The 27084-nt window shown below is 59.5% G+C and overlaps 1 long non-coding RNA gene across 1 annotated transcript; it reads left to right on the top strand.

Moving 5' to 3' along the window:
- Window positions 1-7975: 7975 nt before the first annotated feature.
- On the top strand, window positions 7976-10116 carry LOC139356029 (uncharacterized). Its single transcript, XR_011607399.1, has 3 exons — window positions 7976-8245; window positions 9587-9757; window positions 9883-10116. It is a non-coding gene; the product is annotated as an uncharacterized lncRNA (long non-coding RNA).
- Window positions 10117-27084: the final 16968 nt, after the last annotated feature.

Genomic DNA, 27084 nt, shown 5'->3' with positions numbered 1-27084 from the left:
GGCGGCTGGTGAGTAGCCATTGGGTGCACGCACCCCACCTCACACAGCCACCGGCTGGAGGGAAGGACCCGAGGGGACATGACCCAGGTGGAGCCGGGGCCCCTTCTGTGGTGCATGGGGTGGGGGATGGGGGGACTCCACCAACCTCCCCAAGGGCAGTTGTGACATTTGTGTCCAGGATAAAGGCAAAGTCCACCATGGTGAAGACACTGTCCTCCCAGTAGCAGGTGACACGAGCCAGAAACGGGGTCCCTCATCCTCAAAGGGCCGGGGCTGCCCCAGACCTGGGCCAGTCAGCGGAGCACCCCATGCTCCAAGCCGCTAACAGCGTGTGAACTTCAACCTGGGTTCAAGGTCATCCTCGGACACACCTGCATGTTGGGAGCACCCTCCCCTTTGTGTCACAGTGGCTGGACACGCGGCTGTTCCAGAGGGCATCCAGTCTGAATTCATGTCCGCCCATCCACGCCCCCAGCTACTTCCAGATGCATTTGAAGAGGGGGCCTGTGCCCTGCTCAGCTGCTTTTCAAAGGGATGCCAGCACCTGTCCATGCGTCACTAACTGAAGCTCCATGCCGGGCACAGGCTGGGTGTCAGAGCCACCGAAACACCAACCTCTGCCCCAAGTCACTGGGCAGGCGCCTGACATCGACATGCAGGTTGTACCACCCATGAAGGGCACAGGGATCCCAGGACCTTCAGAGGAGCCAGAGTCTAGAACGGGTGAAAGCAAGGGCTCTGCCGCAGCTGGTGGGGGGTCTCGGGCAAAACACAGAACCTTCCAGAACTCAGCATCTTCATCTGCAAGTGAAGAGATGGGCTGGGACCCCTACACTGCACCCAACTCTGGCCTCTGACGTTCTAGGTCCAGTTACCTGCTTTGGGAAGTGCCGTCTGGAGCCCGGGGCCACCGCCTTGCAGTCCCATCCAACACCCAAGGACCTGAGTCTCTGGGGTGGGTGCCGGCTGTGGGGGCAGAGACATGGCTTTGCATGTGAGGAGCTGCCGCCTCCCCAGCGGGATCCCCAGCTCTGCCCACGCTCTCATAGGTGATCACTGACCAATCATGTCCGAGCAGCACCAGATGGGCCCGGCCATTCACACGGCCACAGACCAGTGGCCCAGACCACCTGAGGTCCAGCCAGAGCCAACGAACTCAGGGCCTCCCCTCACCCCAAGATCCGGGGACCCTGCCTGCCCCTGGTCCAGCCAGGCACCAGGGTGCGGACTCACGCCTCCTGCCCTCACAGCCCCTCAAACCGCCGGTGGAAGCCCCACTGTCCTTTCCTGCCGTGTGGACAGAAGTCATCACAGCCCTGACAGGACAAATGAGAGAGTGGGACTCTCGGCGGGACGGCCACCTTCTCCCCCAGGAGATGGCCACCTTCTCCCCCAGGGGACGGCCACCTTCTCCCCCAGGAGACTGACACCTTCTCCCCCAGGGGACGGCCACCTTCTCCCCCAGGGGACGGCCACCTTCTCCCCCAGGAGACTGACACCTTCTCCCCCAGGGGACGGCCACCTTCTCCCCCAGGGGACGGCCACCTTCTCGCCCAGGAGACTGACACCTTCTCCCCCAGGAATCTGACACCTTCTCCCCCAGGGGACGGCCACCTTCTCCCCCAGGGGACGGCCATCTTCTCCCCCAGGGGACGGCCATCTTCTCCCCCAGGAGACTGACACCTTCTCCCCCAGGGGACGGCCACCTTCTCCCCCAGGAGACTGACACCTTCTCCCCCAGGGGACGGCCACCTTCTCCCCCAGGGGACGGCCACCTTCTCCCCCAGGAGACTGACACCTTCTCCCCCAGGGGACGGCCACCTTCTCCCCCAGGGGACGGCCACCTTCTCGCCCAGGAGACTGACACCTTCTCCCCCAGGAATCTGACACCTTCTCCCCCAGGGGACGGCCACCTTCTCCCCCAGGGGACGGCCATCTTCTCCCCCAGGGGACGGCCACCTTCTCCCCCAGGAGACTGACACCTTCTCCCCCAGGGGACGGCCATCTTCTCCCCCAGGGGACGGCCACCTTCTCCCCCAGGGGACGGCCACCTTCTCCCCCAGGAGACTGACACCTTCTCCCCCAGGAGACTGACACCTTCTCCCCCAGGGGACGGCCACCTTCTCCCCCAGGAGACTGACACCTTCTCCCCCAGGGGACGGCCATCTTCTCCCCCAGGGGACGGCCACCTTCTCCCCCAGGGGACGGCCATCTTCTCCCCCAAGGAGTCAGGAGAGGGGGTGGCTCCAGGAGTCAGAGGCAGCAATGCTGTTGCCCGGGACACCTTCTCCGAGGGTGTGTGTGTCTGTGGGGAGCTGTGAACACTATTAGTACCCCAGTGCTTCTGTGGGAACGCGTGTTTCCAGTTCCAAAAAGCCAACCAAATGCTCAGAACCTCCCCCCAGGCTGGTTGGGATGACTGAGACTGGTCGCTCCAGCCTGAAACTGTCTGCGGCGATGGCCGCCCTCCCGCCGGCCCCTCTGCAGTCCCGGCCCCAGCCCTGGGTTGAGGGAGGGGTGGGGAGGAACAGGGACAGACGGGCAGGTGCCAGGGCGCTGGGTGCTGCGTGAACGTCGCCTGTGGTCACAGCTGGCGTCCGGCGGGCCTGGGCATGGAGTCAGGACAGGAAAGCGAGGCCGGCAGCAGCGCCAGCTCCTCAGCAAGGCCCCCGCTGCCGACTGGGCACCGACACTTGAGGGGTCGTCTGGCACGTGCCGGGATCCATGCATGGAACAGTTTAGAGAGATGACGCCGTGCACAGCGGTGAAGCAGCAGAGGACCAGAGACACTGTGGCTTAATGCCTGAATCCCACGGTTTCTTGGCACACAAACAATTCCTAACAAGTGTAGGTATTTATCCCATTCCCGCTGCACACAGCTCGTTTTCACTGTTCGGGAAAGGTCAGGATCTCACACCGATGGGCACACGGTGGTCACAGAGGCCGCTGGGTCTCCGGGGATGGTTCCTCCAGCATCGAGGTTGGCGGCCAAAGCGTCCAGGCCAGGCCGACTCCGGGTCCCCTTCTGAGTGGGAGTATCTCATCCTCGTGAGTCAGCATCTCAGCCAGTAGGATGAGCTGACTGGGGGCTCCTCTTTCTACAGTCCCTGGACGGCATCCACCTGTGTCCGGCTCTCCTGGAGGTCGGCGCACCAGGCTCATGACGTTGTCCCTCCTTGGAACACCCCAACGCGGTTGGTCTAATCAAGTTTGGGCGTTCCAGACACTTTGGCAGACATCCGAGCTTACAAACTGTGAGAACGTACCCACATTACACCCATAAACTGCACTCCCAGCAGGCGAGGCCCTGGGGCCTACCCCACGTCAGTCCTGCCCGCGCGTGACTGCAGGCCGAGAACAGCCTCTTACCTCCGTTCCCTCCCCTCTGGTGTCTCTCGGCACCCACCAGCCCCAGCGCGGTTCTCTCTGACCTGCAGCGCAGCCCCCAGAAGCATGCAGAGGCTCGGGTCATGGGTTGGTCCCACCCCACGATGTCCTTCGGGGGCCGCTGAGCCCCGCCGTCACCCACGAGGAGCCCCAGTGCTGGCAGGGCCGGCTCTGCGTGAGCACCGTGGAAAGAGGCCTCCGCCGAGGGTCCAGGAGACACGTCCTGCTCTCCGGAGTCGGCCCTCGGCCTGGCTGGGCTCTCCTGCAGACCCCACCGGGGCAACGTCAGCCGAGTCCTCTGAGCTGTGCGGAGAGAACCCCCTTTGGAATACACGGGCGGCCTCCTGACGTTGCAGGGCAAAGGTGGACAGCGATCGACCCTTTCTGCCCTGGAAGTGGGAATGCCCCGGCCCCCAGCCCCCACCCCGTCGTCAGGAGGCAGAGGTGCTCACACAGGCACGGGTTTGGTGTGGCTGCTCGGCCTCTGGAGCGCGTGGAAAGCCGGGTGCCTGGCGGGTCTGGATGGACACCACACTCCTCAGGATGGTGGTCCAAGCACCGCAGCGTGGGTGGCAGAGCTCACGGCGAAAACGGACTTAAACTGCTCTGCAGAATTCAGTTTGAATCATTAGCTACAAACTCAGAAATGCGCCTGTCACAGGCAACTCTGGGTTTCTGGCAGCTCGAAATCATTTCCACCGAAGGATCCCTCAGCCGCGGCGGCTCTGGGCCGGAGGAGAACTGTTTCCTGCCTCCCTCCTGCCCCGCCGGCGTCTGTTAGATTCTCCCGAGTCCTCGGGAGGCCAGCCTGCCCTGAGCCATTGGGAAAACAATTTATTTGTAAAGAATTTGCTGAGCTCTTGTCACTGCTCAGGGGACGTTCCCAGGAGCCCTTTGGCCTTGGAACCCAGTGGAGATTTGGGCTTAGGATGGTCTCAAAATGGCCGAGCAGGTGTCTGAGCCTCACTCCCTCTCCCTCGTATCTCTCCGGCCGGGGCACTTTAATCAACACCTTTCAACTTTGCCTCCTCGAGCACAGGAACGGAAGGGGCTGCCTGTACCCTGTGGGGCTGGTCCAGGCCTCCCCAGGCACCGGCCAGCGCCTGCGTTTCCAGGAAACGTCCCCCCGACCACCCACACTCGCAACCCAAGCCTGGCCAGGCCGTCTGCAGCATGTCTCAGCCAAATAGAAATCGGTGACACCAACGTGACCACGGCAAGAGTGAGCTGGAGTGGAGCCTCCGGCAGCCGCGACTGACAGACGAGGTTCACAAACACATGCACCTTCCAAGAACGCCAGGCTGGCCTCACACGACCTGGGCCTCACGGAGTGCAAAGCGTCCCTGGGTGTCAGGGCGGCTGCCCAGAGCTGTGGCTGCTCCCGTCTTAGCCTCAGCCTGTGCCCGGGACCCTGTGGATCCACGCGGGGCGGCGGTGTTCAGGTCCATGCGGGGCGGCGGTGTTCCAGGTCACAATGGAAGGAGGTGGGGCCACAGACGACTGTCCTGGATCTCCGGCCGCTGAGCCTGCAGGTGTGACCACTGAGAGGACAGCTCCTTCTCCTTCCAGCCCCAGGATCTTTGAGCTCCCGCTCCTTCCAGTCCCAGGGTCTTCACTCCCGTTGCCAGGATGAAAGTGTGAAAGACGTGGCTGGGTGGGCGCCCTCGCGTTTCCTGCTCACAGGAAGGCACCTCCTCCTGAACGCGCTCGTGCTGACCTGAGCGGACTCCAAACCGGGGCCGAGGCGTGGGGACTGGTGATAAAATGCCCCTGGCTCACGACGACCTCATCTTGCTAGAAACACACGTTCTCCTCTATGACGGCCAAAACCCGAAGCTTCCGTCTAAACATGTCTCCAGGAGAGGTTTTCTGGGGTATGAAGCCTCCAGGGGCTGTTTGGTGACTCTGGGCTTTGCCGAGGGCCGGGTGGCACCGTTCCGTTGACTTAGATCGGACGTGGCTGCCGGAGTCCGCGTCGCTCCTGCGGCCGGAGCAGCATCTGCCCTGGCTGGTTCGGGGCCACTGCCGCCTCAGTGTTTCCGAGGTGTCCTGCGTTGTCTCGGGAATCAGTGAGCAGTTTGGAGGCAGCATCCTACTTTTACACTGCTTTTGATTTTTTTTCCTCCATAAATTGAACTCTTACTGTCTCTGAAAACTTGAAATCGGCTCCTTTGTCTCCAGGAAGCATAAGTCAGTCACGTAAAACTTCGCCCCAAGCATTTCAATCGCTTTTAAGTAACAATGGAAATGTCACTGGATCCGCTCTTGCCGCCTGTGAAGCTCTCACTCCTCCCGCCTCGGAAAGCGCCCGGTCTGTTCCCGCCAGTCTCAGGGTCACACACCGACAACAAAGTCAGCTCTGGAGACGCCGGCAGGGCCCCAACCAGCGTGGCAGCAGCTGGCACTGCAGCAGGCTTGACGGCCTGTGGGGGGTCCAGGATCTATGGCCACGTTATTTTTACCATCTCCCTTTGCCGTGAGACCCGGGCGGAGCAGTCCCAGAGTAGCACTGCGGAGATGCGGGCCCGGGGCTCCCTCCGCGTCCCTCGAGGCTGCGGCCGCTCCCGCTCCCGCCTGACTTTGGGACCACAGGGTGTCACGTCCAGTGCCTCATTTCCATAACACTGGGAAAGGTACAGGCAAGACATGAAGACTACGGTTTTTGAGGTTAGCCCTCCGATCTCCCTGAGGCTCCCTGGGGCTTCCTGGAGAGTCCGGACACCCTGTGTTATCTGATCAGCACAAGGGAGTGAACCTTAGAATGCGGCAGCTCCCATCACGCCGGCTCCCTGCCTTCTGTCCAGCAGTTCCCAGCCCTGTCTGGGGACAGCACCGGCGCCCACACGGAGGACGAGGAGGGCTCATGAGAGGTCTCCGCACGGCACGAGGCGGCGTCCCGGGGCCACGGCTCCCGTCTGCAGCAACACCCTGCATCCCATCCCTTCACACAGCAAGGCCTGCAGGTGCACAGCGGCCAGCGGGCGGGGAAGCTTCCTCTGGAGTCCGGGAACGGCCGACACAGTGTGGCATTTTGGCATTTGGGGACACCCTTAATCTTTGGTTTCTGTTTATTTGCCAAGGGTCTGTTGCGCACCTGTGAAGCCCAGGTCCAGCTTGTGGGAGGACGAGGCAGGAGCCCCCGGTCCCCCCTTGCAGTGATGGGCTCAGAGGCACCGTCGGTGAAGCCCAGCTGAGGGCAGGAACAGGTGTGGGAGCCGGAGGGATCTGGGGCGACACAGCCTTTGCCAAACGAAGAGGGAAGGAGGGCCCTGCCGAGCATGAAGCATGGAGTGTGTAGGTGGGGAGGGTCCTGGGGGGGTCAGGGAGGCCAGCCGACCCCCAGGAGAGCGTCAGAGCAGAGGCCGGTGTGGGCAGACGCCGGCCCTGGAGAGAGGCGGGTGGAGGACGAGGCCTTGCTTCTGAGTGAGAAGCCAAAGGGTGGGACCCACAGCTCTCGGGGAAGAGGAGCAGGGAACAGGGCAGCCCGTGGCCTGACGCAGGCTGGGCTCTGCACGCTGGGAGCCACGCAGGGCAGTGAAACTCCCAGGTGGGGTGCGGGAATGTGTTCTGCTGGGGAGGCAGGTTTCCTCGGCACATGGACGTTGGCAAAGAAGGGAATGGGGAACCCAGGACCACAGCGCCCATCTCTCTCCTCAGGGGCAGGGCGTGGGGCACCCGCTTGGCTCCTCCAGTGGGGCCCCTCAGGTGCCACAGTGACGCCCCATGGCCCACATCATCCACCTCCTCACAGGAATCCCGGCAGCACCAGCCTCCTCTGCACCAGCAAGGCAGGCCCAGGCTCCAGTGGGGGTTTGCAGGGGGCGTGTCCACCAGCCCCAGGCCACTCAGTGCCCCGCTGGGCCTGCTGCCTGCCTTACGATGTGTTCCGGGGACAAAACTCAACAGTTACCAACCACCCCTCGCTTCCTGGCGATTCTTGCCTTTAAAACCCTGATGTTACTTTCAAAAAGTAAATGGTTTAAACAGGCTCACATGTATTAATGGTTTACTGTGCTGGCTTGCAAAAGTGAGCAGGGTGTCTCTTATCCAGCGGCAACACAGAGCTGGACACACGTGGCTGTCAGCTGCAGCTGGGGCCGGCTGAGTCTCTGAGGGGCCTTGGAGCCACCTAGTGCCCACCCCCTTTCTTGCTTGTAGTTCTCAAGAATCACTGCAGATTCGTGCTGGAAACGCAGCATCCTGAGAGAGGGAGGAGCTGGCCTGGCAGCCGGGCTCTGTTCCTGTCCCCCATAGAGCAGGTGTGCTGCAATACTGAAGCCTGGTGCATGCTGTCCCCTCGGTGTGGACTCAGAGCAGCACCTTCTGGATCCCTCCGCTGCAGTGCAGCATCGCGCAGTGAGGCCCGTCCCGCCCTGGGCTCCTTTCCTGAGCCTGGGGGACCAGCTTGTCACAAACCCTGTGAGCCTGGGGGGTCAGCTTGTCGCAAACCCTGTGAGCCTGGGGGGCCAGCTTGTCGCAAACCCTGTGAGCCTGGGGGGCCAGCTTGTCGCAAACCCTGTGAGCCTGGGGGGCCGGCTTGTCGCAAAGCCTGTGAGCCTGGGGGGCCAGCTTGTCGCAAACCCTGTGAGCCTGGGGGGCAGCTTGCTGTGAACCCTGTGAGCCTGGGGGGCCAGCTTGCTGTGAACCCTGTGAGCCTGGGGGGCCAGCTTGTCACAAACCCTGTGAGCCTGGGGGGCCAGCTTGCCGTGAACCCTGGGCTTCGGCTCTCCCTTGCTGCCTGTCTGGATAATCAGGTTGCTCCTCCTAACTGGTGTGAGTGCCCTGCCTCGCCCAGCTCAGGCGAACACTCTGATCCCCAAGTGTGTGAGCTGCGCGGTGTTTCGAGTCCTCTCCTGAGGTTGGTGCCTGTGCACTGGGAGCTTCCCAGAGCTCACGGACACAGCTTTGCCGTGAAATCCGAGCTTGAAATCCGAGCTGAACCCACGGCACAGAATGTGGAGCCCGTGACCTCCGCAATCTAGCTGTGAGGGCCTTGCGGGGAGGCAGGCGGGCTCACGGTCTTCAGGTCACATCACGTTTGTCATTTGAAAAGTCAACTGCAAGTGCCTTTTCCTTCTTCTTTCGTGATCAGTTGGCCAGTAGTCAGGCTAAGCATGGATCGCAGGACCAGCCTTCCAGAGCTCTCTGACGTGGGACTCAGCCCAGATATGGCCTCTTGGGGAGCTCGTTTCTCCTCTCCCAGCCCACCCCTGGAAACAAGAATCTCTTTTGTTGGAAATACTTTCTCCCTTCTGCACTGACGTTTATCTCGGTGTTTGAGGAGTCAGTTACTTGTGCCACGCCTGGAGGCTTTGATTCTGGAGAGCAGGACGTGCGTGTGTTTCATCTCCGCACCTCATTGTACCCGGGAGTCAAAGGGGCTGGATGTGTCTGTTGAGTGAACAGCAGGATGAGTGGATGAATGAATGGATGGACGGGTGGGTGGGTGGGTGGGTGGGTGGATGGATGAAGAGGCAGGTAAACAGATGGATGGGTAAATTGGTGGGTGAGTGGGAGGGTGGATGGAAGATGGGTGTGTGTGTGGATGGGTGGATGCATGGGTGGGTGGGTAGATGGGTGGATGGGTGCGTGGGTGGGTGGGTGAGTGAGTAGGTAGATGGGTAGATGGGTGGATGGGTGGGTGGAGGGATGGGTGGGTGGTTAGATAAATGGGTGGGTGGATGGGTGGATGGTTGAGTAGATGGGTAGGTGGCTGGATGGGTGAATGGATGAATGGATGGATGGGTGGATGGATGGGCAGGTGGGTGGATGGATAGGTGGTGAAACTCGGGGGCTATTCCCTTGGGATAGATAGCTCTGGTGAAGACAGGGGTGTGGGCAGCAGGGTGGCCGTGCTGGCTGAGGCCTCTTGGGAGCATGAGACCCTGTTATAATTCACTCATTTAGGATAGAACATGGCTGCGTAGAGCACCCCTGGAAACTTGTCCAACCCCTGGGTCCTCTGCCCTCCTCCTAGATGTCGTGAATAATTTAGGAGCTTGGCATTTCCCTGGCAGGGCCATTGCCCCCTTCAGCGCTGCCCAGTTCACACTGAGTGAGCCGTCCCAGGATCAGGGCAACACAGTTGCCAACGGACCCGTGGGCGGGTGGTGGGAGGCCAATCTCCGCTGCGTCCCATCAGAGGGCACCTGCAGAGGGTCCGAGGGCAGCCACAGCCGGCCTACCTCCACCTCCACAGGCGCAGCTCCTGGGCCTCTTCCCTAAGGGTGAGGGTCTAGGTTGCCCTGGGGAGACTCGGATTGACCAGGTGCCGGCCGAGCCCTGGAGCAGCTGAGCCTCAGTGGACACGTCTCCCTGAGAAGCCAACACAGCAGACGCGCCTCCCTGAGAAGCCAGCAGCTTGCACCAGGTTTGAGCCGAGGCCCAATTCTCACCGGCCACGTTCCCAGGCTCTGGGTTCGGGGCTGCAGAGCTGCAGGACCGTGCAGTCCTTTTCAGTGTGAATGTTTTCACCTTCCTGTTTCACGTCACCAGGGAATGAGGCCATGCCCCCACCCACTTTCCTTCGACTTCTTTTCGGGGAGCTGATTCAGGGGAGCCTGGACGCCAGAGTCTCGGGGGCTGGGAGTGCCAAGCCGGAGTCCCCACGAGATGCAGAGGAAACGGTGGTGCCAGGAGGCGTCCCTGATGAACGGGCAGCTTAGTTCCGGATCACTGGAGGTTCAGAGCCGTAGTGAATAATTCAGCATCCTAAATAAAACATGAGAACATTTAGATGAGCCAGCATTTTCCATTCTTTTCTTCAACAAAAACTGCGTGACAATATTGAACCAGGATGTGGTCCGAGTGCCACATGTCCCCTTCCTGGGTTCTCTCCCCCAAGGCAGAGGCTGCTCCTGAGCCTTGGGCCGTAGAAATTCAGGGCGTCACACTCCCAGAGGGCTGTGAGACCGGCGGACTCCTCGCCACATGCCTGGGCTGAAGTGCTGTCACAAGAACAGAGATTGTTGCCACCCCAACAACGCACCGGGAAAACCAAACCACAGGCTGCCCCTGTTACTCCGGGACCGTGAGGCCACACCCACCATGGGGGAGGCACCGGGGTCCCGTGTGCCGGGGTCTCTCAGTGACACAGGGGCTCCTTGTCCACAGGGGCGCACGCCTGAGTCACCTGAGCTTCACGATGTCCCAGTTCCATTGCAGAACCCACGGGCGGTGCTCGAGCCCGGCTCCGGCCTGGTCCCATTGAACTCCTGGGTGTCCGAGGGCTCTGCACAGACAGACACACCCTCATTCCAGCAGGCGCGGGCGGGTTGGGAGACGCACAAGAAGCTCTGGAAGCTGGACTTCAATTCGTCTTTCCTCATTCAACACAAGGACGTCACTCATCGCAGGAGGGACCCTGCCTCCCAGGCCTGGACCCAGTCGCTGCGATTGGACGTTCCAGTTAAAAATACAACTTCAGAAGCACATCATTCGAGCTGGCCTCGAGAGCAACCAAATATTCTTACACAGAAAGTCCAGGACCACTCGCAGCTAGCACCAGTAAATGCCGTTCTCTTCCTCTAACAGCAATAGGTTTGTTTAAAAAAAGTCCGCACTTTCTAACAAAAGCCAAGGGCGCCTGTCACCGTGCAACCATCAAAGGGAAGGTGGATGCATCCCTCGTTACGGGCCGGCCCTCACAAAGTCCGCTCCGTTTTATTTTTGAAGCATGTATCAAAAGCCCACTGGTTCCTCTGGTACTGAAGCAGCAATTCAATAATGCGGCTCAACGGGCCCGCCCACCGCTGGCCAGGAAGCCGGCTACGAGCTGCCTTTGAGGACGCACCTGCCGCCGGCCGAGCTCCGCGGGGCTCTGAGGTCTGATCTCGCAGTAAATGGAAGAGTGGAAGGAACATCGGAAAGACAGGCGCTGTCTCCTGGGATGGTAGCTGGAGAATGCTCCGTGCCTCGGAGGCCGCGTTCGAGGCCCAGGTGGCCTTTATAATTGATGGTGGATGAGAAGACGGGCCGTGGGTGGCATGTAGGCACCTGGCACACACGTTGTCTTTGACCTGCCGTTAAAGCGCATTCCCACGTGTCACAAACAACGCTGTCCCTGGCGTTTCCCCATCAGGAGGTGTGAGGTGCTTCGGCGGTTTCTCCTCCACTGAGGACGCAGGCCGGGAGTTTGCTACGCTTTTTCTCATTTAAAGTTTTCATTGTCTTTCTTCACCCGGAGCCTGCGTTCTGCTCTGTGTGTCTTCCAGCGTGATCAGCGAGCTGTGGGAATGAGGGCAATTTTTCTTCCAAGCTCCCTCTCCCTGGGAACTGCAGGAGCCGCGCTGGCAGCCGGAGATGAAGGGGGCTCTGCTCTTACCGCGAGGTAGATCCCCAACCGCGTTTGCCGTTTAGGGTGAGGTGGGGGAGGGGAGCTGTGCTCCACGTCCCTCCGAGGGGCCCGGCCGCTGGCTGACTTGCCCGCCTGGCAGGAGGCACCTGCCCAGCCTTGTTCCTCTCCAGCCCCACAGATCTCAGGCCCGGCATCCCAGACCTGGACAGGGCGATGGGACTCCCGGCGACTGCAGGCTCTCATCGCCAGAGCGGGAACAGGCTCTTTCAGGCCTCCCCCTGCTGAACGGGGCTGCACTGGGCCGGATCCGGCTCCTGTGGGCCCCCACGAGGCTCCTGGCTCCGGCTCCTGCTGGCTGTCCATCCTCCTGGCCTGGACACATGTCCCTGCTCTGATTTCTCCAAGCCCAGCTCTTTCTCGCCCGGGGCCTGTGTCCTGGCTCATCCCCCTGCCAGGAATGAGCCTCCCCCGCTCCTGGTATGGGGGTACAGCACGGCCATTCCCCCACTCCCCAGGGCTCGGTTCAAGGCCTCTCCCAAGAGAGGCCATCCTGTCTCCCACACTGTGTGCTCACTGGGTCCCCAGCAGGAGCTCCGAGGATGAGGCCAGTCTGACTTGTCGAGGCTGTGGTCCCAGCACCAGCCCAGTCAGCCCGTGGAGGCTCCCACAAATGCCTGTCGGATCAATCAGTCAATTGGCCTGGAGCCCGGGGGTAAGGCAGGGGGATCCCACCTGAGCGGATGCGGGGAGCAGGCACCCAGCCGTGGTGACGGCTCCATCCTGGGACTTGAGATCTGTCTGTGGGTGCAGGAGGTGGGAGGCATGTGGGGTGGTGGGGGCCTTTGACCAGCCACCTGGGATGTAACAGAGGGGCAGAAGCTAGCCAGGGCACAGAGGCCATCACCGGGCACCAGGTGCTGAGGCACCAGACAGGTGGGGCTCCAGGGGACTGGCACAGAGGGCGTCTTTGCCAAACAGCCCAAAGTTTCTATCGTAGCTCCCACCTGAGCTCACAGCCTCCTGGAGCACAACGGTGGGAGGGCCATGTCACTGGCGTGGGGAGTGGGGAGTGGGGCTGCCTCTCCCGGAGCCCCCCAGGCAGCTCACGCTAAAGGCCAGCCCAGGAGGAACCTCTGTGTGACGGACACTGTCCTCTCCCCGCCCCCTTCTCCCTCATGGGAATGTGGCTATCCCGGGTCACTGTGGGTCAGTGGAGGAAGTGGACACAGGTGGCCCTGGGGGCAGACACCTGCAGTTGCGCAGAGAGCAGGGCCCGGTCACAGCTCCTCAGTCATGCCAGCCCGGGAAACTCCGCTGTGGTGTGAATGTTCATTCTCCCAACCTCGTGTTGCACTGTGATCCCCCGCGTTGGAGGTGGGACCTGGTGGGAGTGCATGGGTCACAGGGTGGATCCCTGAGGAAGGGCTTGGTGCCCTCCCTGGGGCAGTGAGCTCTTGCTCTGAGTTCCCCACGGAGCTGCCTGTTGAACAGAGCCCGGCACCTCCCACCCCTCTCTCTTCCTTTCTCCATCCCCATGAGATGCTGGTTCGCCTTTGCCTTCCACCAAGCGTGGAAGCTTCCTGAGGCCTCAGCAGAGGCAGGAGCTGGGGCCACGAGTCCTGTGAAGCCTGCAGAGTTGTGAGCCAAAGGAAGCTCTTTTTAAATAAATTACCAGCCTCAGGCATTCCTTTATAGCAACACAGACAGACTAAGACCCCCTCTCTTCCAAGGGGATGGGCGCCCCAACCCTCCATGCTCCTCATGCAGCCTGGGGGCCTTGACAGCAGACCCCCACCCAGCTCTTCACGTCTGAAACCTGACCCTGTCTGCATCCTCTGGGCTGCAAAAACAGAGCTGGGGAAGCATCAGAGGCCTAAAGAAGCCGCAAAGCAATGGAACCAAGTCACCAAGTCAAAGTCCCAGTGGAGGGAGATGCAGGGACACGGGGGCTCCACAGACGTGCTCCTGGGGAAAGAACAGAAACGCAGGACAGAAAACACAAAAAGCCGCGAGTGATGAACGCAGTCCGGAAACACCCAAGAAGACGCAACAGCACGGCCGGCAGAGGCCTCTCCCCGCAAGGCTCCCGGATTGCAGGGAGACACGGCATCCTATGGGTACTCAGGCAGAAAAAGCAGGTTACGTGTGGGGAGAGAAGCCTGTCCTCAGGCTTCCCACAGAATCCCAAGGCCCAGAAACGTGTGAATTCTGCATAAGGAAACTATGGCCAAAAGTGGAATCCCAGGCAACAGACAGCAGCGGGAATTTCTCACATACGAGGGCACCGAGGGGATGACGCCCGTGAACTCCTCTCCCACGCGGAGGGAACGCGGGAATCACGCCTGTGAACTCCTCTCCCACGCGGAGGGAACGAGAGAATCACAGCCGTGAACTCCTCTCCCACGCGGAGGGAACGCGGGAATCACGCCCGTGAACTCCTCTCCCACGCGGAGGGAACGAGGGAATCGCGCCCGTGAACTCCTCTCCCACGCGGAGGGAACGAGGGAATCGCGCCCGGGAACTCCTCTCCCACGCGGAGGGAACGAGGGAATCGCGCCCGGGAACTCCTCTCCCACGCGGAGGGAACGAGGGAATCGCGCACGTGGACTCCTCTCCCACGCGGAGGGAACGAGGGAATCGCGCCCGGGAACTCCTCTCCCACGCGGAGGGAACGAGGGAATCGCGCCCGGGAACTCCTCTCCCACGCGGAGGGAACGAGGGAATCGCGCACGTGGACTCCTCTCCCACGCGGAGGGAACGAGGGAATCACGCCCGTGAACTCCTCTCCCACGCGGAGGGAACGAGGGAATCGCGCCCGGGAACTCCTCTCCCACGCGGAGGGAACGAGGGAATCGCGCACGTGGACTCCTCTCCCACGCGGAGGGAACGAGGGAATCGCGCCCGGGAACTCCTCTCCCACGCGGAGGGAACGAGGGAATCGCGCCCGTGGACTCCTCTCCCACGTGGCAGGTTGAGGGAATCACGTGAGCCCGTGAGCTGCCGTCACACGTGTAGAGAATCCCGGGGACTCTGGCTGTACAACTGCTCTTGAAAACTGACTATTGCCCGAGTCCACCAGCCAAGACCAGAGCCGGAAAGAACCTCGCGTTCGGGTAGTCCCAGCCCCACGGTGCTGCCCGGGAGCCCCTTCCGTGCTGAGCACCGGGAGAATCACGGCTGTAGGAGCCAACACGGAAACCGTGTGCTTTGCATGTTCACATGGCTTGGCTGTGCTCCCTCCCAAATCTCCTCTTGGACTGTAGTCCCCATAGTCCCCACGTTTTGCGGGAGGGCCCGGTGGAAGGTGGTTGGACCGTGGGGCGGTTTCCCCACGCTGTTCTCATGACAGTGAGTGAGTTCGCACGAGATCCGGGCGCCGGGCATCGCCCCTGCTTGCACTTTTCCCTGCTCCTGCCTTGTGAACAAGGTGCTGCTTCCCCTTCAGCCACGATTGTGATGAGGATGAAGCTCTGATTTTTTTTTATCTCGCCGAATTCCTATCTAAGGAGTCTGGGGAGTCAATGCCCTACAAACCATCAATTCTCATCAGATGGGTTTCATTTAACCCTGTACGTCGTGACTTCCTTTCTAATCTTACTCTGGCAGAACAAGGGAAAAAATCAAAATGTTTTACCCTAAAATATAGTTTCTTGCTGTATCTTGAAATTGCCCTCCAGAGTCTCCTGTGGGAAAAATCCGCATTCTATAGAGAACCCCTTTCCCCTTTGTTTTATTTCCTTTCTTTCTAGGTTCGGTAGATAATCAGCTAAGAGCCAGGCACCCTTTTAGGTCTAATAAGAAACTTTTTACAACCTACTCTCTCTCTGAAGTCTGCTATGGGAGAGCTTCCTCCGGACAATAAAACTTGGTCCCCACAATCCTTTATCTCAACCTGAACATTCCTTTCCATTGATCTCAGGTCTTCAGATAAACTCAGCCAATTGTCATCCAGAAAATGTTGAAATTCACCTATAGCCTGGAAGCCCCGCTCGAGTTGTCCCAACTTTCTGAACCAAACCAATGTATTTCTTCAATGTATTAGATTGCTGTCTCATGCTTCCCTAAAAATGCATAAAACCAAGCTGCACCCGACCACCTTGGGCACCTGCTCTCAGAACCTCCCGGGGGCTGTGTCATGGGCCATGATCACTCACATTTGGCTCAGAACAAATCTCTTCCAATGTTTTATAGAGTTTGACTCTTTTCATCAACAATTTCATGTAAAATTCATTTGTAATGTTTTGTTGAAATAGTATATTTGGCCGGGCGCGGTGGCTCAAGCCTGTAATCCCAGCACTTTGGGAGGCCGAGGCGGGTGGATCACGAGGTCAGGAGATCGAGACTATCCTGGCTAACATGGTGAAACCCCGTCTCTACTAAAAATACAAAAAACTAGCCGGGCGTGGTGGCGGGCGCCTGTAGTCTCAGCTACTTGGGAGGCTGAGGCGGGAGAATGGCGTGAACCCAGGAGGCGGAGCTTGCAGTGAGCCGAGATCACGCCACTGCACTCCAGCCTGGGAGACACAGTGAGACTCCGTCTTAAAAAAAAAAAAAAGAAAAAGAAAAAAAAAGAAATAGTATATTATTCCAATAATCTGAAATAAATTCTTTTTTCTTTCGAGCTGTGAGTATGTACAAAGAAGTATCTGATTGTGTGGTTGGATTTTAGGTAAGTTTTTACTTTCTTGGTAATTTTCTGCACAACTTGAATTTTTCTGAATGAGGAGCATGTATCATATTTTACAAACACAATTAAGTCATTACTATGAAAAGAGAAATATCATGCAATGAGATGATGGACTGAAAGCAATAAACCGTCGCTGCTGTAGGAACTGAGGGACTCAGGTACCCTCCTGGGGGTCTGGCTCCCCACTGGATGCTGAGCGGCCTCCCCCGGGGTGGGCAGAGGGAGCTGAGCCTTCGCTCTACCACCTTGTGTGCCTCGTAGGCCAAGGTCTCTTTCCTGCCCCCAGAGCAAGATGATGATAACACCTGCCCAAACACCTTTCCAGAGAGTATTTTTTTTTATAGCTCAAATGAGATGCTGATGTTTGTAAAAGAGATCCACAGACTGTAAACAACCTCAGATATGCCTGGGGTCCCGGGATGTCAATCAGTCTGTACTAAATGAATATGCTAATTTAACAAACCTTCCCCTTGCCAGGAAGGACAGCTAACATCCACTAAGAATGTTTTTAAAATCACTTAGGATATAAATTTTTAAATGAGTAAACATCTTTTTGGTTTGCAGAGAAAATCCATTGTTTTTAGAAACACGTTAATGTTTAAAGTATATGTAGATGAGGACAGAGATCTATCGCCCAGTCTAAGAGAACTTTAAAATGTGAGCGTTTCAAATAGAAGCTAATGAATTTTTAATTGATTTAGTTGCAAGTAAGTGCAGTTTCAGAATATTTTAGTGTAAAACAAAATAAAATTCTAAGCCCCCCAACTAACTGGACGGATCCCCCTTCATGGCCAAGGGAACCTGAGACACGGGATTCCCAGCCATGGTGGGAAGAGGCGGACACCTCTCGTTACACCCCTCCCCTTTGGTGTCTGGGCACCACTGACCAGCGCTGAGGTTACAATAGAGTTCTTAGGACGGACAGACAGACTCCCGGCCTGACTCTGGTGCAGCCTCCCACACAGACGGCAGACGGCAGGCCCTGAGGACGTGGACACGGTGCTCGCCACAATACACGCCTTTGGCCTGTCTGCTGCGGGGAGAAAATTGCATCTTAGAGGGTCTCCTTCCCTTTCTAGGTCTTTCCCAGACCTACAGAGGACTAACCAGGAGTCCGACATCTTTTAAATTTGGAAGAGAGATTTCCACCCTCCGTTCTCTCTGAAGGCTGTTTCCTACCTGGGAGCCTCAGCTGCTTAACAAGAACCTTGGCGTCTACAGCCCACTTGATCCCAACCCAAGCTTTTCTGTCTCCTGACTTTTTAAGTGCTTAGATGAAGCTTAACTCTTTCAACCAACTGCCAACCAGAAAACCGTTGAATCCAGGTGCAAGTCCCCACGTCCCACCTGAACCTTCCATGGACTGATGGACGTCTTTGCCTGTAACTTCTGTCTCCCTGAAATGCACAAAACTGAACTGTGACCCACCCACCTTAGGCACATTCCCAAGACCTCTTGAGACTGTAGCTTAGGCCACGATCAATCATATTGGCTCAGAATAAACCTCTTTCAATATTTTACAGAATTTGGCGCTTTTTTTTTTTTTGTCAACATTAGGAAAACCTTTTAAGATACACTTTCCATTTCTGCCAGAATATCACACTTTACATTACACTGATATAGAAGACAACATTATGGAATTCAGTGTACGCCCCACCCCAAAATTCGGAAAGACAGTAGAAAAAACTTGAGGTAACTCAAACTAGACCGTTTTCCTTTCCTGAGAAAATCCTCGTGTCCTTAGCTCCAAAGTAAATTCCAAATAAATAGTGACAATGGAACAAAGTAAATTATGCCAGCACTGTTGAACCTGTCTGTTGGGGAGCGGCAGGGCTGTGCTGGCTCCAGGCCTCTGTGCCTTGACGGGGTCGTCCCATGACGCAGGAGTGTGGGGTCCACCCTGCCTCGTCGGCACTGATGCTGCCCCACACACACGCTCACCGTGTAAGGGTCCCTCCCGTACGGGGATGCAGAAAGCCACAGCCTCGCACAGCTGCCTGACTCTGCCGAGGCTGGGAGGATCTGGAAAGAAGCCCCTGGAGTCTGGATCTTAGATGTGAGCCCCACGGACCACGGCTGTGTCCCTGACACCTCCCCAGAAACACCGGCGGCTCTCTCGCCTGGCCTCAGCTGCCCTGAGTCTGGATGTGTTCCCCTGGGAGGCCAGCCCTGCACGCAGCCGGTCCACCACCTCCCGGAGGCTCACACCGTCTCCGCTGGCGAAGCCCACGTTTGGGGTCTCCGGAGAGAGACCTGTTCCCATGCTGGATCCTGCTTCTCTTGCAGTCCCAGCTCCTAGGCCCAGGTGCCCACGAGGAAGGCCCTTCACACAAACCTCCTCCTCCTGTCTGCTCCTGGCTGCAGCGTCCCCGCCCTCCTCACTGCACCAACTTCTTCCACCTCCCTCCTGGGTCCACCTCTCTCCTGGGTCTGAGCAGTGGGTCCCTGGGACTGAAGAGTGTAGCACATTGAGTAACGATCCCCAAAGAGATGTGTGTCCATCTTAACCCCAGAAGCACTCAGGTTTGGAAAAAGGGTCTTTCGAGGCAAGGTCATCCTGGGTTGTGGGAGCAGCCCTAATCCAGGCGCGAGTGTCCTGGTAAGGGAACATGCATCTGGGGGCGTCAGGGAGGCCGTGCGCTGGGGCCGTGCTCCCCACCAAGGCTGGGACCCTCTGCAGCTGCAGACGTGGCCTCACGCTTCTCTCACCTTCCTGCTTCCCACAGTGACCTATGACCCTGTCATGACTTGGTGCCAGCCCCTTGGAGACACTGGTGTCCCTCCAACTCCACTGCCTGGGGGTCAGCAGAAACCGGAAAGAGGAGAGCACGGCCGCCTCTGCCCGCCTGGTCCCCGGAAGCCCCTCTGACCCGGAGCAGCAGCCGCTCCCTGCAGCCTGTCCCGGAGACCAGGAGCCACCGGGGCAAGGCTGGAGCTGGGCCAGGAGGCTGCTCTGTCAGACGTGGAGTCTCTGAACCTGCTCAGTGCACGTGCACGCTCCCCTGAGCCCCACTGTTTTCCTTACAGGACCCTGTTCTCATCCCTGGGTGGAGGTGGAGAGAGGCAGAGCCGTTTGCAGGACAGTCTGAGGGGCAGAGCCCCGTGACTTTGAGACTGTGCCGATCTCTGGGACCTGGGGACCGGGTGAGGTGGGTTGGGGGCTCCCTTCTGCAGCCCTGAGATTAGAGCAGACCTCAGGGGAGCCCCCCCAGGGCCAGCACTGCCCAGGCCTGGGACTGGGGAATGGGCCAAGGGTCCCATCTGTGGAGCAGCTGTGAGGCCCCTCGCAAGCCGGTGTGGACGCTGGAACCCCATGTGCAGAGGCTGCTGAGCAGACAGGCTTCCTTGTCGGCCTCCGTGCTGCCCCCGGGGCTCGTCTGCCCGACGGCCTCCCCAGCCAGGAGCACCCAGGCTCCTCCGACACAACAGGGCTCAACAAAGTCTGTGTGGAATGGGGATGAGATCACGGAAGCCCCCAGCCCCGCTGAGGCAGGAGAGACGCGGCGCCGCCCGGAACAGGGGTCTCTTATCAAAAGCCCTCGGCTTGCGGGGCAATTAGGGATTCTATGCACACAACCGGAGTGTTGAATCATGAATCAGACTGCCCTGGTGTGATGAGATTTCATAAATGAGCGATTTGCATATTGTGATTGATCACGGCCGCAGTCGGAAGCCTCTGGGGCTGGAGCTGGAGGAGCCGGCCAGGTGCCGGCTTCCATGTCCTCAGCCGGTGCCTCAGTCCTGCCCCGGGGGCTGCAGGGACGCAGACTCCCATGGCACATGGACCCTGCCCCGGGCGGCCGCTGGACTTGAGACTTGGGGAGGAAGCAGGCGATGTGGAAACGCAGGACCCCGGCAGAGGCCTCCAGAATCCAAGGGGACAGTGCTGCTGTCCTCTCCGCCAAGGGGACGAGGGCCACGGTCCCTCTGAAGGTCCCTGCCTTTGGGGGAAGCCAGGGTCGGTCCTCAGCGTTTGTGAGAGGCAGCTGATGTCCTCCGCCTGGGAGCTGTGCCCTTTCTGGCCAAGGGCTCGAGCCCAGAGGTCGCTGCCCCCACACGGCTCTGACATTCCCACACCTTCTGGAAGAATTCCAGCAGTAATGACGGCAGCCGCTCCTAGAAAACCCAGGGCAGGCCGGCTCAAGGCAAGTCAGGCCGGGCGGCTGCAGGACTTAGCAATCTTCCCACCGGCCTAAGCAGCCTGGAAACCGCATCCGCCTTCACGAAGCTGACACCAGCCAGCTGTCCCTGAGGATGTGGGATGCAGTGAGGCCAGAGGCACCCTCGGGACAGGAGGGGCAGGAGGGGCAGGAGGCCATGAGGTTGCTGAGTGGAGGCGAGAGGGACCTGGGACACCAGCAGCTTGGTGTGGGGGGCTGTGGGTGAGGTGGTGCAGGGTCAGGGCTGTGGGTGAGGCAGAGGGCGGGGGAGCTGTGGGCGGGGCAGGGGCAGGGCTGTGGGCGGGGCTGTGGGCGGGGCTGTGGGCGGGGCAGAGGCAGGGCGGGGCTCTTCTTCAGAAGCGGACATTGTGATGTCCACTGGGGGAGGAGACACGGAAAGCCCAGGTCTGAAAGGAGGCCCAGGCCAGGCATGGTGGCTCACACCTGTAATCCTGGCACTTTGGGAGACTGAGGCAGGTGACGCACTTGAGCCCCAGGAGTTTGAGACCAGCCTGGGCAACACAGCAGACTCCATCTCTAGAAATAGTAAAAAGATTAGCTGGACATTGTGGTGCACGCCTGTGGTCCCAGCCTCGAGGGAAGGTGTGGAGGGAGAGTCCTCACGCCCAGAAACAGCAGTGAGCTGAGATGGCACCACTGCACTCCAGCCTGGGTGACAGAGACTCTGTCTCAAGAAAAACAAAAGAGAAAGGAGATTCAGTTCCTCACAGACCAGCGGAGCAGGGATCAGGGCTGGGCCGTTCTCTGTGGCCTTCTCAGGGGTCCAGAGAGGGAGCGGGGCTGGCATTGCCAACCTTCAGCCCCAGGTCCAACTCCCTTCAGGGGTGGGGGGACCCTAGACCCATCCTCCTGGGAAGGGCTCCTTCACAGCAGCCCACCCCACCCACCACGCCTGGTCCTGGACACATGTACCTTGTGAAACCCTCACCTCCGAGTCCCCGGGGACTGGCAGCTTTCCAGCAGGGGCACCTGGCAGGGGTCCGGGAAGGCAGGGTCCAGGAAGGCAGGGTCTGGGAAGGTTGGGTTCGGGATCCATGGGGACAGGCAGGGTCCATGGGGATGGGCAGGGTCCATGGGGTCAGGCAGGGTGTCCCACACGATGCAGCCTGTCCTCATACGGGGAGCCCTGAGACTCCCTGCATGAGATGTTTGGGGGCAGAGCTGTGAAGACACAGAAGGAAAAGTTGCCATCTGCACCAGGTTCCCCACTGTTGGTGGCCCTGTTGTCCATGGCCCTGTGGCCTGTGGCCCTGTCTGACGAGGCCACACCACATTCACGTGGACAAGCACCAGGAGCCCCAGGTCACGTGAGAACACTGTTTCCTCTGACCTGACTGCCTCTCTGCCCAACGGTGTCTGAGCCAGCATCCAGCCGGCCTCGGTGAGGTCTCCTGTGACATTGCCTCAGAGGCTCTTGCTATGGGGCCGTCCAGTTTACCTGGGGTGACCTGCACCTTGAGCACAGCCCAACAGTTGGCCACACCTTGGGGGCCCAAGGGGCTGAGTTCTTCCCAGAGCAGCTGGAGGCTCACAAGGGACTTTTCCCGCCTTGGAGGGAGCCAAGTTCCCCTGGGGGGCAGGTGGGCTGCTCAGCTCTGAAAGACCTCAGTGCCACCGACACGCTGGGGCCTTTTCTGCAGACAGAGCCCAGGAAAGCACCGCAGGTGTGGAGCTGTGTGTGGAGGCAGGGTACTGAGCCGATTCCCTGAGAGTGACTGTAATAAAGATGGCTAAATAGAGCATATTAGCACATTTTTAAACATTTATCAAAGCGAGCCCTGGCAGACACCCTGGAAATGCAATCTTCCCTCTCACTGAGCGTGTCATCAATCCTAGGCCGTGGCCGGAGCTGGGTCGCGATGGAGATGGCGGCTCCGTGGCTCCCCCTGATGCTGACACAGATCACTGTCCCCTGCAGCTCCTCGAACCCCTGAGAGAAATTTGAGGGGGAGCTTTGGCAGCTCTCTAAACACCTCCAGCTCAACTGGAGCCCTCTGGAGTCAAAGTGAAATCTTTCTGTCCGGGTTCAGGACGGGGAAGCGTGCTGTCCAGCTTTGTGGCAGGCCGGGGACAAAGCCTGGACGTCGGCATCCTTGAGACCGGCCTGGACGGACGTCCCCCTGCTTGGGTCCCTTGAATGGACATCCCCATGCCTGGACACCCCACTGCCTGGACACCCCCGTGTCTGGATGTCCTCCTGCCTGAAAGCTTCCCTGACTGGATGCCCCCATACCTGGACGGCCGCATCCCTGGACACCCTCCTGCCTGGACGCCCCCATGCCTGGAAGCTCCCCCTGGGCTGGGACAGTGCACTGCACTGAGTTCTGGGCCACATGTCATGCGTACTGACCCTGTGACCCTGGCCCCCAGGCGCCTTGGAGAGGCCTGGGGAAGGTCAGGTTTGGCCCAAGGAGCAGGCATGAGGCTGTAGCGTCGCAGAACTCCTCCACTTAGGGACCTGGTGGGAAGTCACAGCCCACGCTCGTGTGGGCATTGACCAGCACAGCTGACCGTCCCCTGGGGTGCTGTCCAGGCTGCCCCACCTGCCCTCAGGTCTCCTTGACCAGTGAGTAGGTTGGGGAAGTGGGGCTGGAAGACCTGAGGGAGTCTGGGGTCAGGGATGGCAGCCAGGCGGTGGGGGCTGTGACCTTCCTTGTGAACGTGGAGACTGGAGACCCCCAGGCCCCCTGCTTCCAAGCTGTACCCCTGCAGCCCCCTTCTCCACCCCCCGGCTCCCCTGCCCTGCCTCCCCTCCCCTGGGGCCTGAAGCTGAGCCCCACAGCAACATCCTGACACCGCCCTGTCCCAGGGACCGGGGCCTTCTGCCTGCCCCGCCCACCACAGCACAACACAGGGCCTCACCCTGCCTCGGGTGGGGGTGGGCGGTGTCCAGTAGTGTGGAGGCTTGAATGGGCTGGAGCCACCTTGATCCCAGGTAGGAGCTGAGCACACACGGGGAGCCTCATCCTGAGGCCGCTGGGAGTTGGGGTCAGTCATCGTAGGGGCTGACCCCCAGTCGTCCTTCTCAGGCGCGTCCCCTGGAGAAAGCCCATCTGAGCACTCCGGCCACAGGCTCCTCGGTAGGGAAGAGCTCCCGCTCCCGCTCCCGGCTTCTCTAAGCCCAGATGAGATACAGAAGCTCATTTGATTCAAATGCAAACTTTTAATGGATGAAATTCTTCAACAGTGACTTTTTGGCTTTTCGTAATGAGAAAAAGATACGTTCTTCTCTGGCAACATTCTAAAATTTTGCGGCGAGACATTTTTAGAGCCTCGGAGTCTGAGGCCAGAGGAGGCCGAGCCGTCATCATGCCCAGGGCCAGGGCTGCGCACAGGAGGGCCCAGGGTGAGAAAGCCCAGCCCTCCTTTCCCACCGGACTTCCAGGGCGCTCAGTGGAAGGACGGCGGGGAATGGAGGCAGCAGGGGCGGGACGGGCAGCTCGGCGGGACGGTCAGGTTGCCGCCAGCCCAGAGGGAGGCTGCAGCCCAGCGGGGCTGGAAGGCACTGCCCTGGGTCTGACCTCACTAGGCCATGGCAGCCACGCGTGGTTGTGCTGGCTGGAAGCACCCGTTTGTCAGAACAACTCACAATCGGGCCTGGCCCTGGATCTTACCTTCCCGCCCCCGTGTCTCTTTGCCCTCCAGGCAGGGGCACCTCGTTCTGACCACAGGGCATCTGGCCGTCCCTCAGGTCACTGGCTCACTGCTCCCCAGCTCCTGGTCTGCCCCAACCCATGGCCCTGTCCAGGGTTTGTCATCCCTCAGACCGTGAGGTCACTGCACCCCAGCTCCTGGTCTGCCCCCAATCCATGGCCCTGTCCAGGGTTTGCTGTCCCTCAGACCGTGAGGTCACTGCTCCCCAGCTCCTGGTCTGCTCCTGCCCCATGGTCCTGTCCAGGGTTTGTGAAATCATCACGGACTGATGACTCGGAATCAGATCAAGATTCAAAGTGTCCTGTGTCCCTTGCTCTCTAAGTGGCCTGGGGGTGAACCCATGAACCTCTTAAGGCCTCAGAAATGTGGGGAGAAAACAACATCAGCTGTGACACGAGGAGTCAAGCCATGGACTGAGGACATGGGGCTGGTCCATGCCAAGACACTGAGGACACGGGGCTGGTCCACACCGAGACACTGAGGACACGGGGCTGGTCCACCCTGAGACACTGAGGACACGGGGCTGGTCCACACTGAGACACTGAGGACACGGGGCTGGTCCACGCCCAGACACTGAGGACACGGGGCTGGTCCACGCCCAGACACTGAGGACACTGGGCTGGTCCACCCTGAGACACTGAGGACACGGGGCTGGTCCTCACCCAGACACTGAGGTGCCCTGAGCCTGCTGCTTAGAAAACACATGAAAGCTTCCTCTCTGCACACAGCCCTGTCCCGCTCACCCGGAGCTCCAGGCCTGGCCCTGGTAACCAACACCCAAGAAACTCAGAAACTACATTCAGCTGCCCTCTGGGAGGAGCAAGACGGTCACACATCAGTATGTGTGTGTGTGTGCACGTGTGTGAGTGCAGGTGAGTGTGTGCATGTGTGTGTGCGCCTGTGAGTGTGTGTGCATGTGTGTGCCTGTGTGTGCACGTGTGTGTGTGCATGTGTGTGTGCATGTGTGTGCCTGTGTGTGCACGTGTGTATACAGCAGGCGTGCATGTGACTCCTCTCCTCCCCAAGACAGAAAGTCCCCACAGGCTGCACATGAAGGCACCTCGCTGCGCCCCACCCAAGGACGGCCCCAAGGGACTTGGCGCCTGGCAGGTGTTCGCGTCCTGGAGCAATCGTACATGCCAGGACATTCTGGATCACTCTGCAGGGATGTGTTAAGCTTCAAAAGTAAAAGGAAGAAAAAGCTGCAGGGCACAGTGGGGCATTCGCTGTTCTTTTCAGTAGGAGTCTGCTGAAAGATTCCCGCCAGGCAGGCGGTCGCCCACGCGTGGTCTCCAGCCTTGGTGCTCGGCGCAGCCACACGGGTTCCTGCTCTCCTGACTTCCTGGAGCTGTCTCCTGCATGTCTGGCCTGCTGGGTGTTATCGTGAGGAGTAAAATCCAAACTCTGATGACACCCGCCTGGAGGCCAGCTAGGGCTGAGTGTTTCTCCGAGCTGCTCAGTCCCTTCCATGACCTGCTCCACCACCAAAGGCTCTCGGACCTCGGAACGGGGGCGTCTGCTCTCCCCCGCCCAGAGCGTAGCCCCCATGCTGGTGGTCCTGGGCCCCTGAACGAGGAAAACAGCTCCTTCACCTGATTCTAACTCCACGCCTGGTACTCTCAGCAGCATGAGGCCTCTTCAGAACTGGTGGAGCACTTAATTGAATCTGCTCCCAAACTGCCAGCTAAATGTGCACTAATTAAATTTGCCATTGAAGCCAAGACAGAATTCCATGCGTCGAGGTCCCTGGCTCGGTGGCCTGTGAGGTGCATCCCAATCGGGGACTCAGAGGCTCCTCTTGCACCTCTCGCCCCGTCCCGTCTCCCAGCTGAGTCACTGGACTCTTCAAAGCTGTATTCATGTCAGAAATAAATTGGCTCTTTTTTTTTTTTTTTTGGTTTTGCTTTTTTCATGGGAGGAGAGCATCTTCAAATGAAAACTGTTTTAGCAAATTAAGTCCAAATCAAGGAAGGAAGCTTGAAATTAATTTTTTAAAAGCCTTCCATGCGTTATTGTTCAGTGCCCAGGCCAGTGGGATTGCAGCGGGGCACGAGGCTGTTTCGGGGCCAGCTCAGGAACCGCTCACCAGGAAGGGGGCAGCTCCAGCAAACTTGGGCTTCTGTTGTTCCCTGGGGAAGGTGCCCGGAGGGCTCGGCACGCCTCAGAGACCAGTTGCTAGGAGGGCCCCAAAGCAAGTGTTTGGTTGGGTCGAGGGGTCACAGATTTGAGAACGATGCAACTATTTCCACGTACAAGGCGCAGAGGTGCTTTTCTCCGTCCGAGCTCGATTTGACCAGGGCCCCCTGGGCAGAGTCGGGCAGTTCTTGGGGAGCAGCCGTCACCACCCAAGAGTCTAAGTGCCCCCCGACGTGTCCTCCCAGGCGTCCCCCCCAGGCATCATTTCCAGGTGCCCCCACAGGTGTCCCCTCCAGTCACCCCTTTCCGGAAGCCTCCCCACGCAGAAGCACAGGGAAGCGCGACCCGCTGAGGACTGTGCATCGCTCCGGGTCTCTGTCTGTTCTGAATTTCGATTATTTTCTACTCAGGGCCTCAGAAGCCACCTTGCGATGTTGCCTTCGTGCAGCTGGCTCTGGTCAGCGCCCACCTCGGCTCTGACGTGGTCCACACCTGGAGTCCTTCGGGACAGAGCCTGCCCAGTGCACACCCGGCCCTCGGGCCCCCACTGCCCACTGTCAGGACCGGGGTCTGGACGCCTGGCCACAGCTCCAGGACAGCAGGGCTCAGCACCCACCCCCCTGCCCCATGCGAGGCTCTCAGATTCTGACGCACGACCGGCATGTGGCCTCCTGCACCCGAAGTAACCTCCTCTCCCTGCGGAGGCCGACCACACACTTCAGCCGCCCCCCTCCAGTGTCACC

Source organism: Macaca nemestrina, chromosome 9 (genome assembly GCF_043159975.1).
Source record: "Macaca nemestrina isolate mMacNem1 chromosome 9, mMacNem.hap1, whole genome shotgun sequence".
NCBI classification, from domain to species: domain Eukaryota; kingdom Metazoa; phylum Chordata; class Mammalia; order Primates; family Cercopithecidae; genus Macaca; species Macaca nemestrina.
The sequence above is the reverse complement of the archived record's forward strand: the minus strand, read 5'-3'. Positions and strand labels throughout refer to the sequence as shown.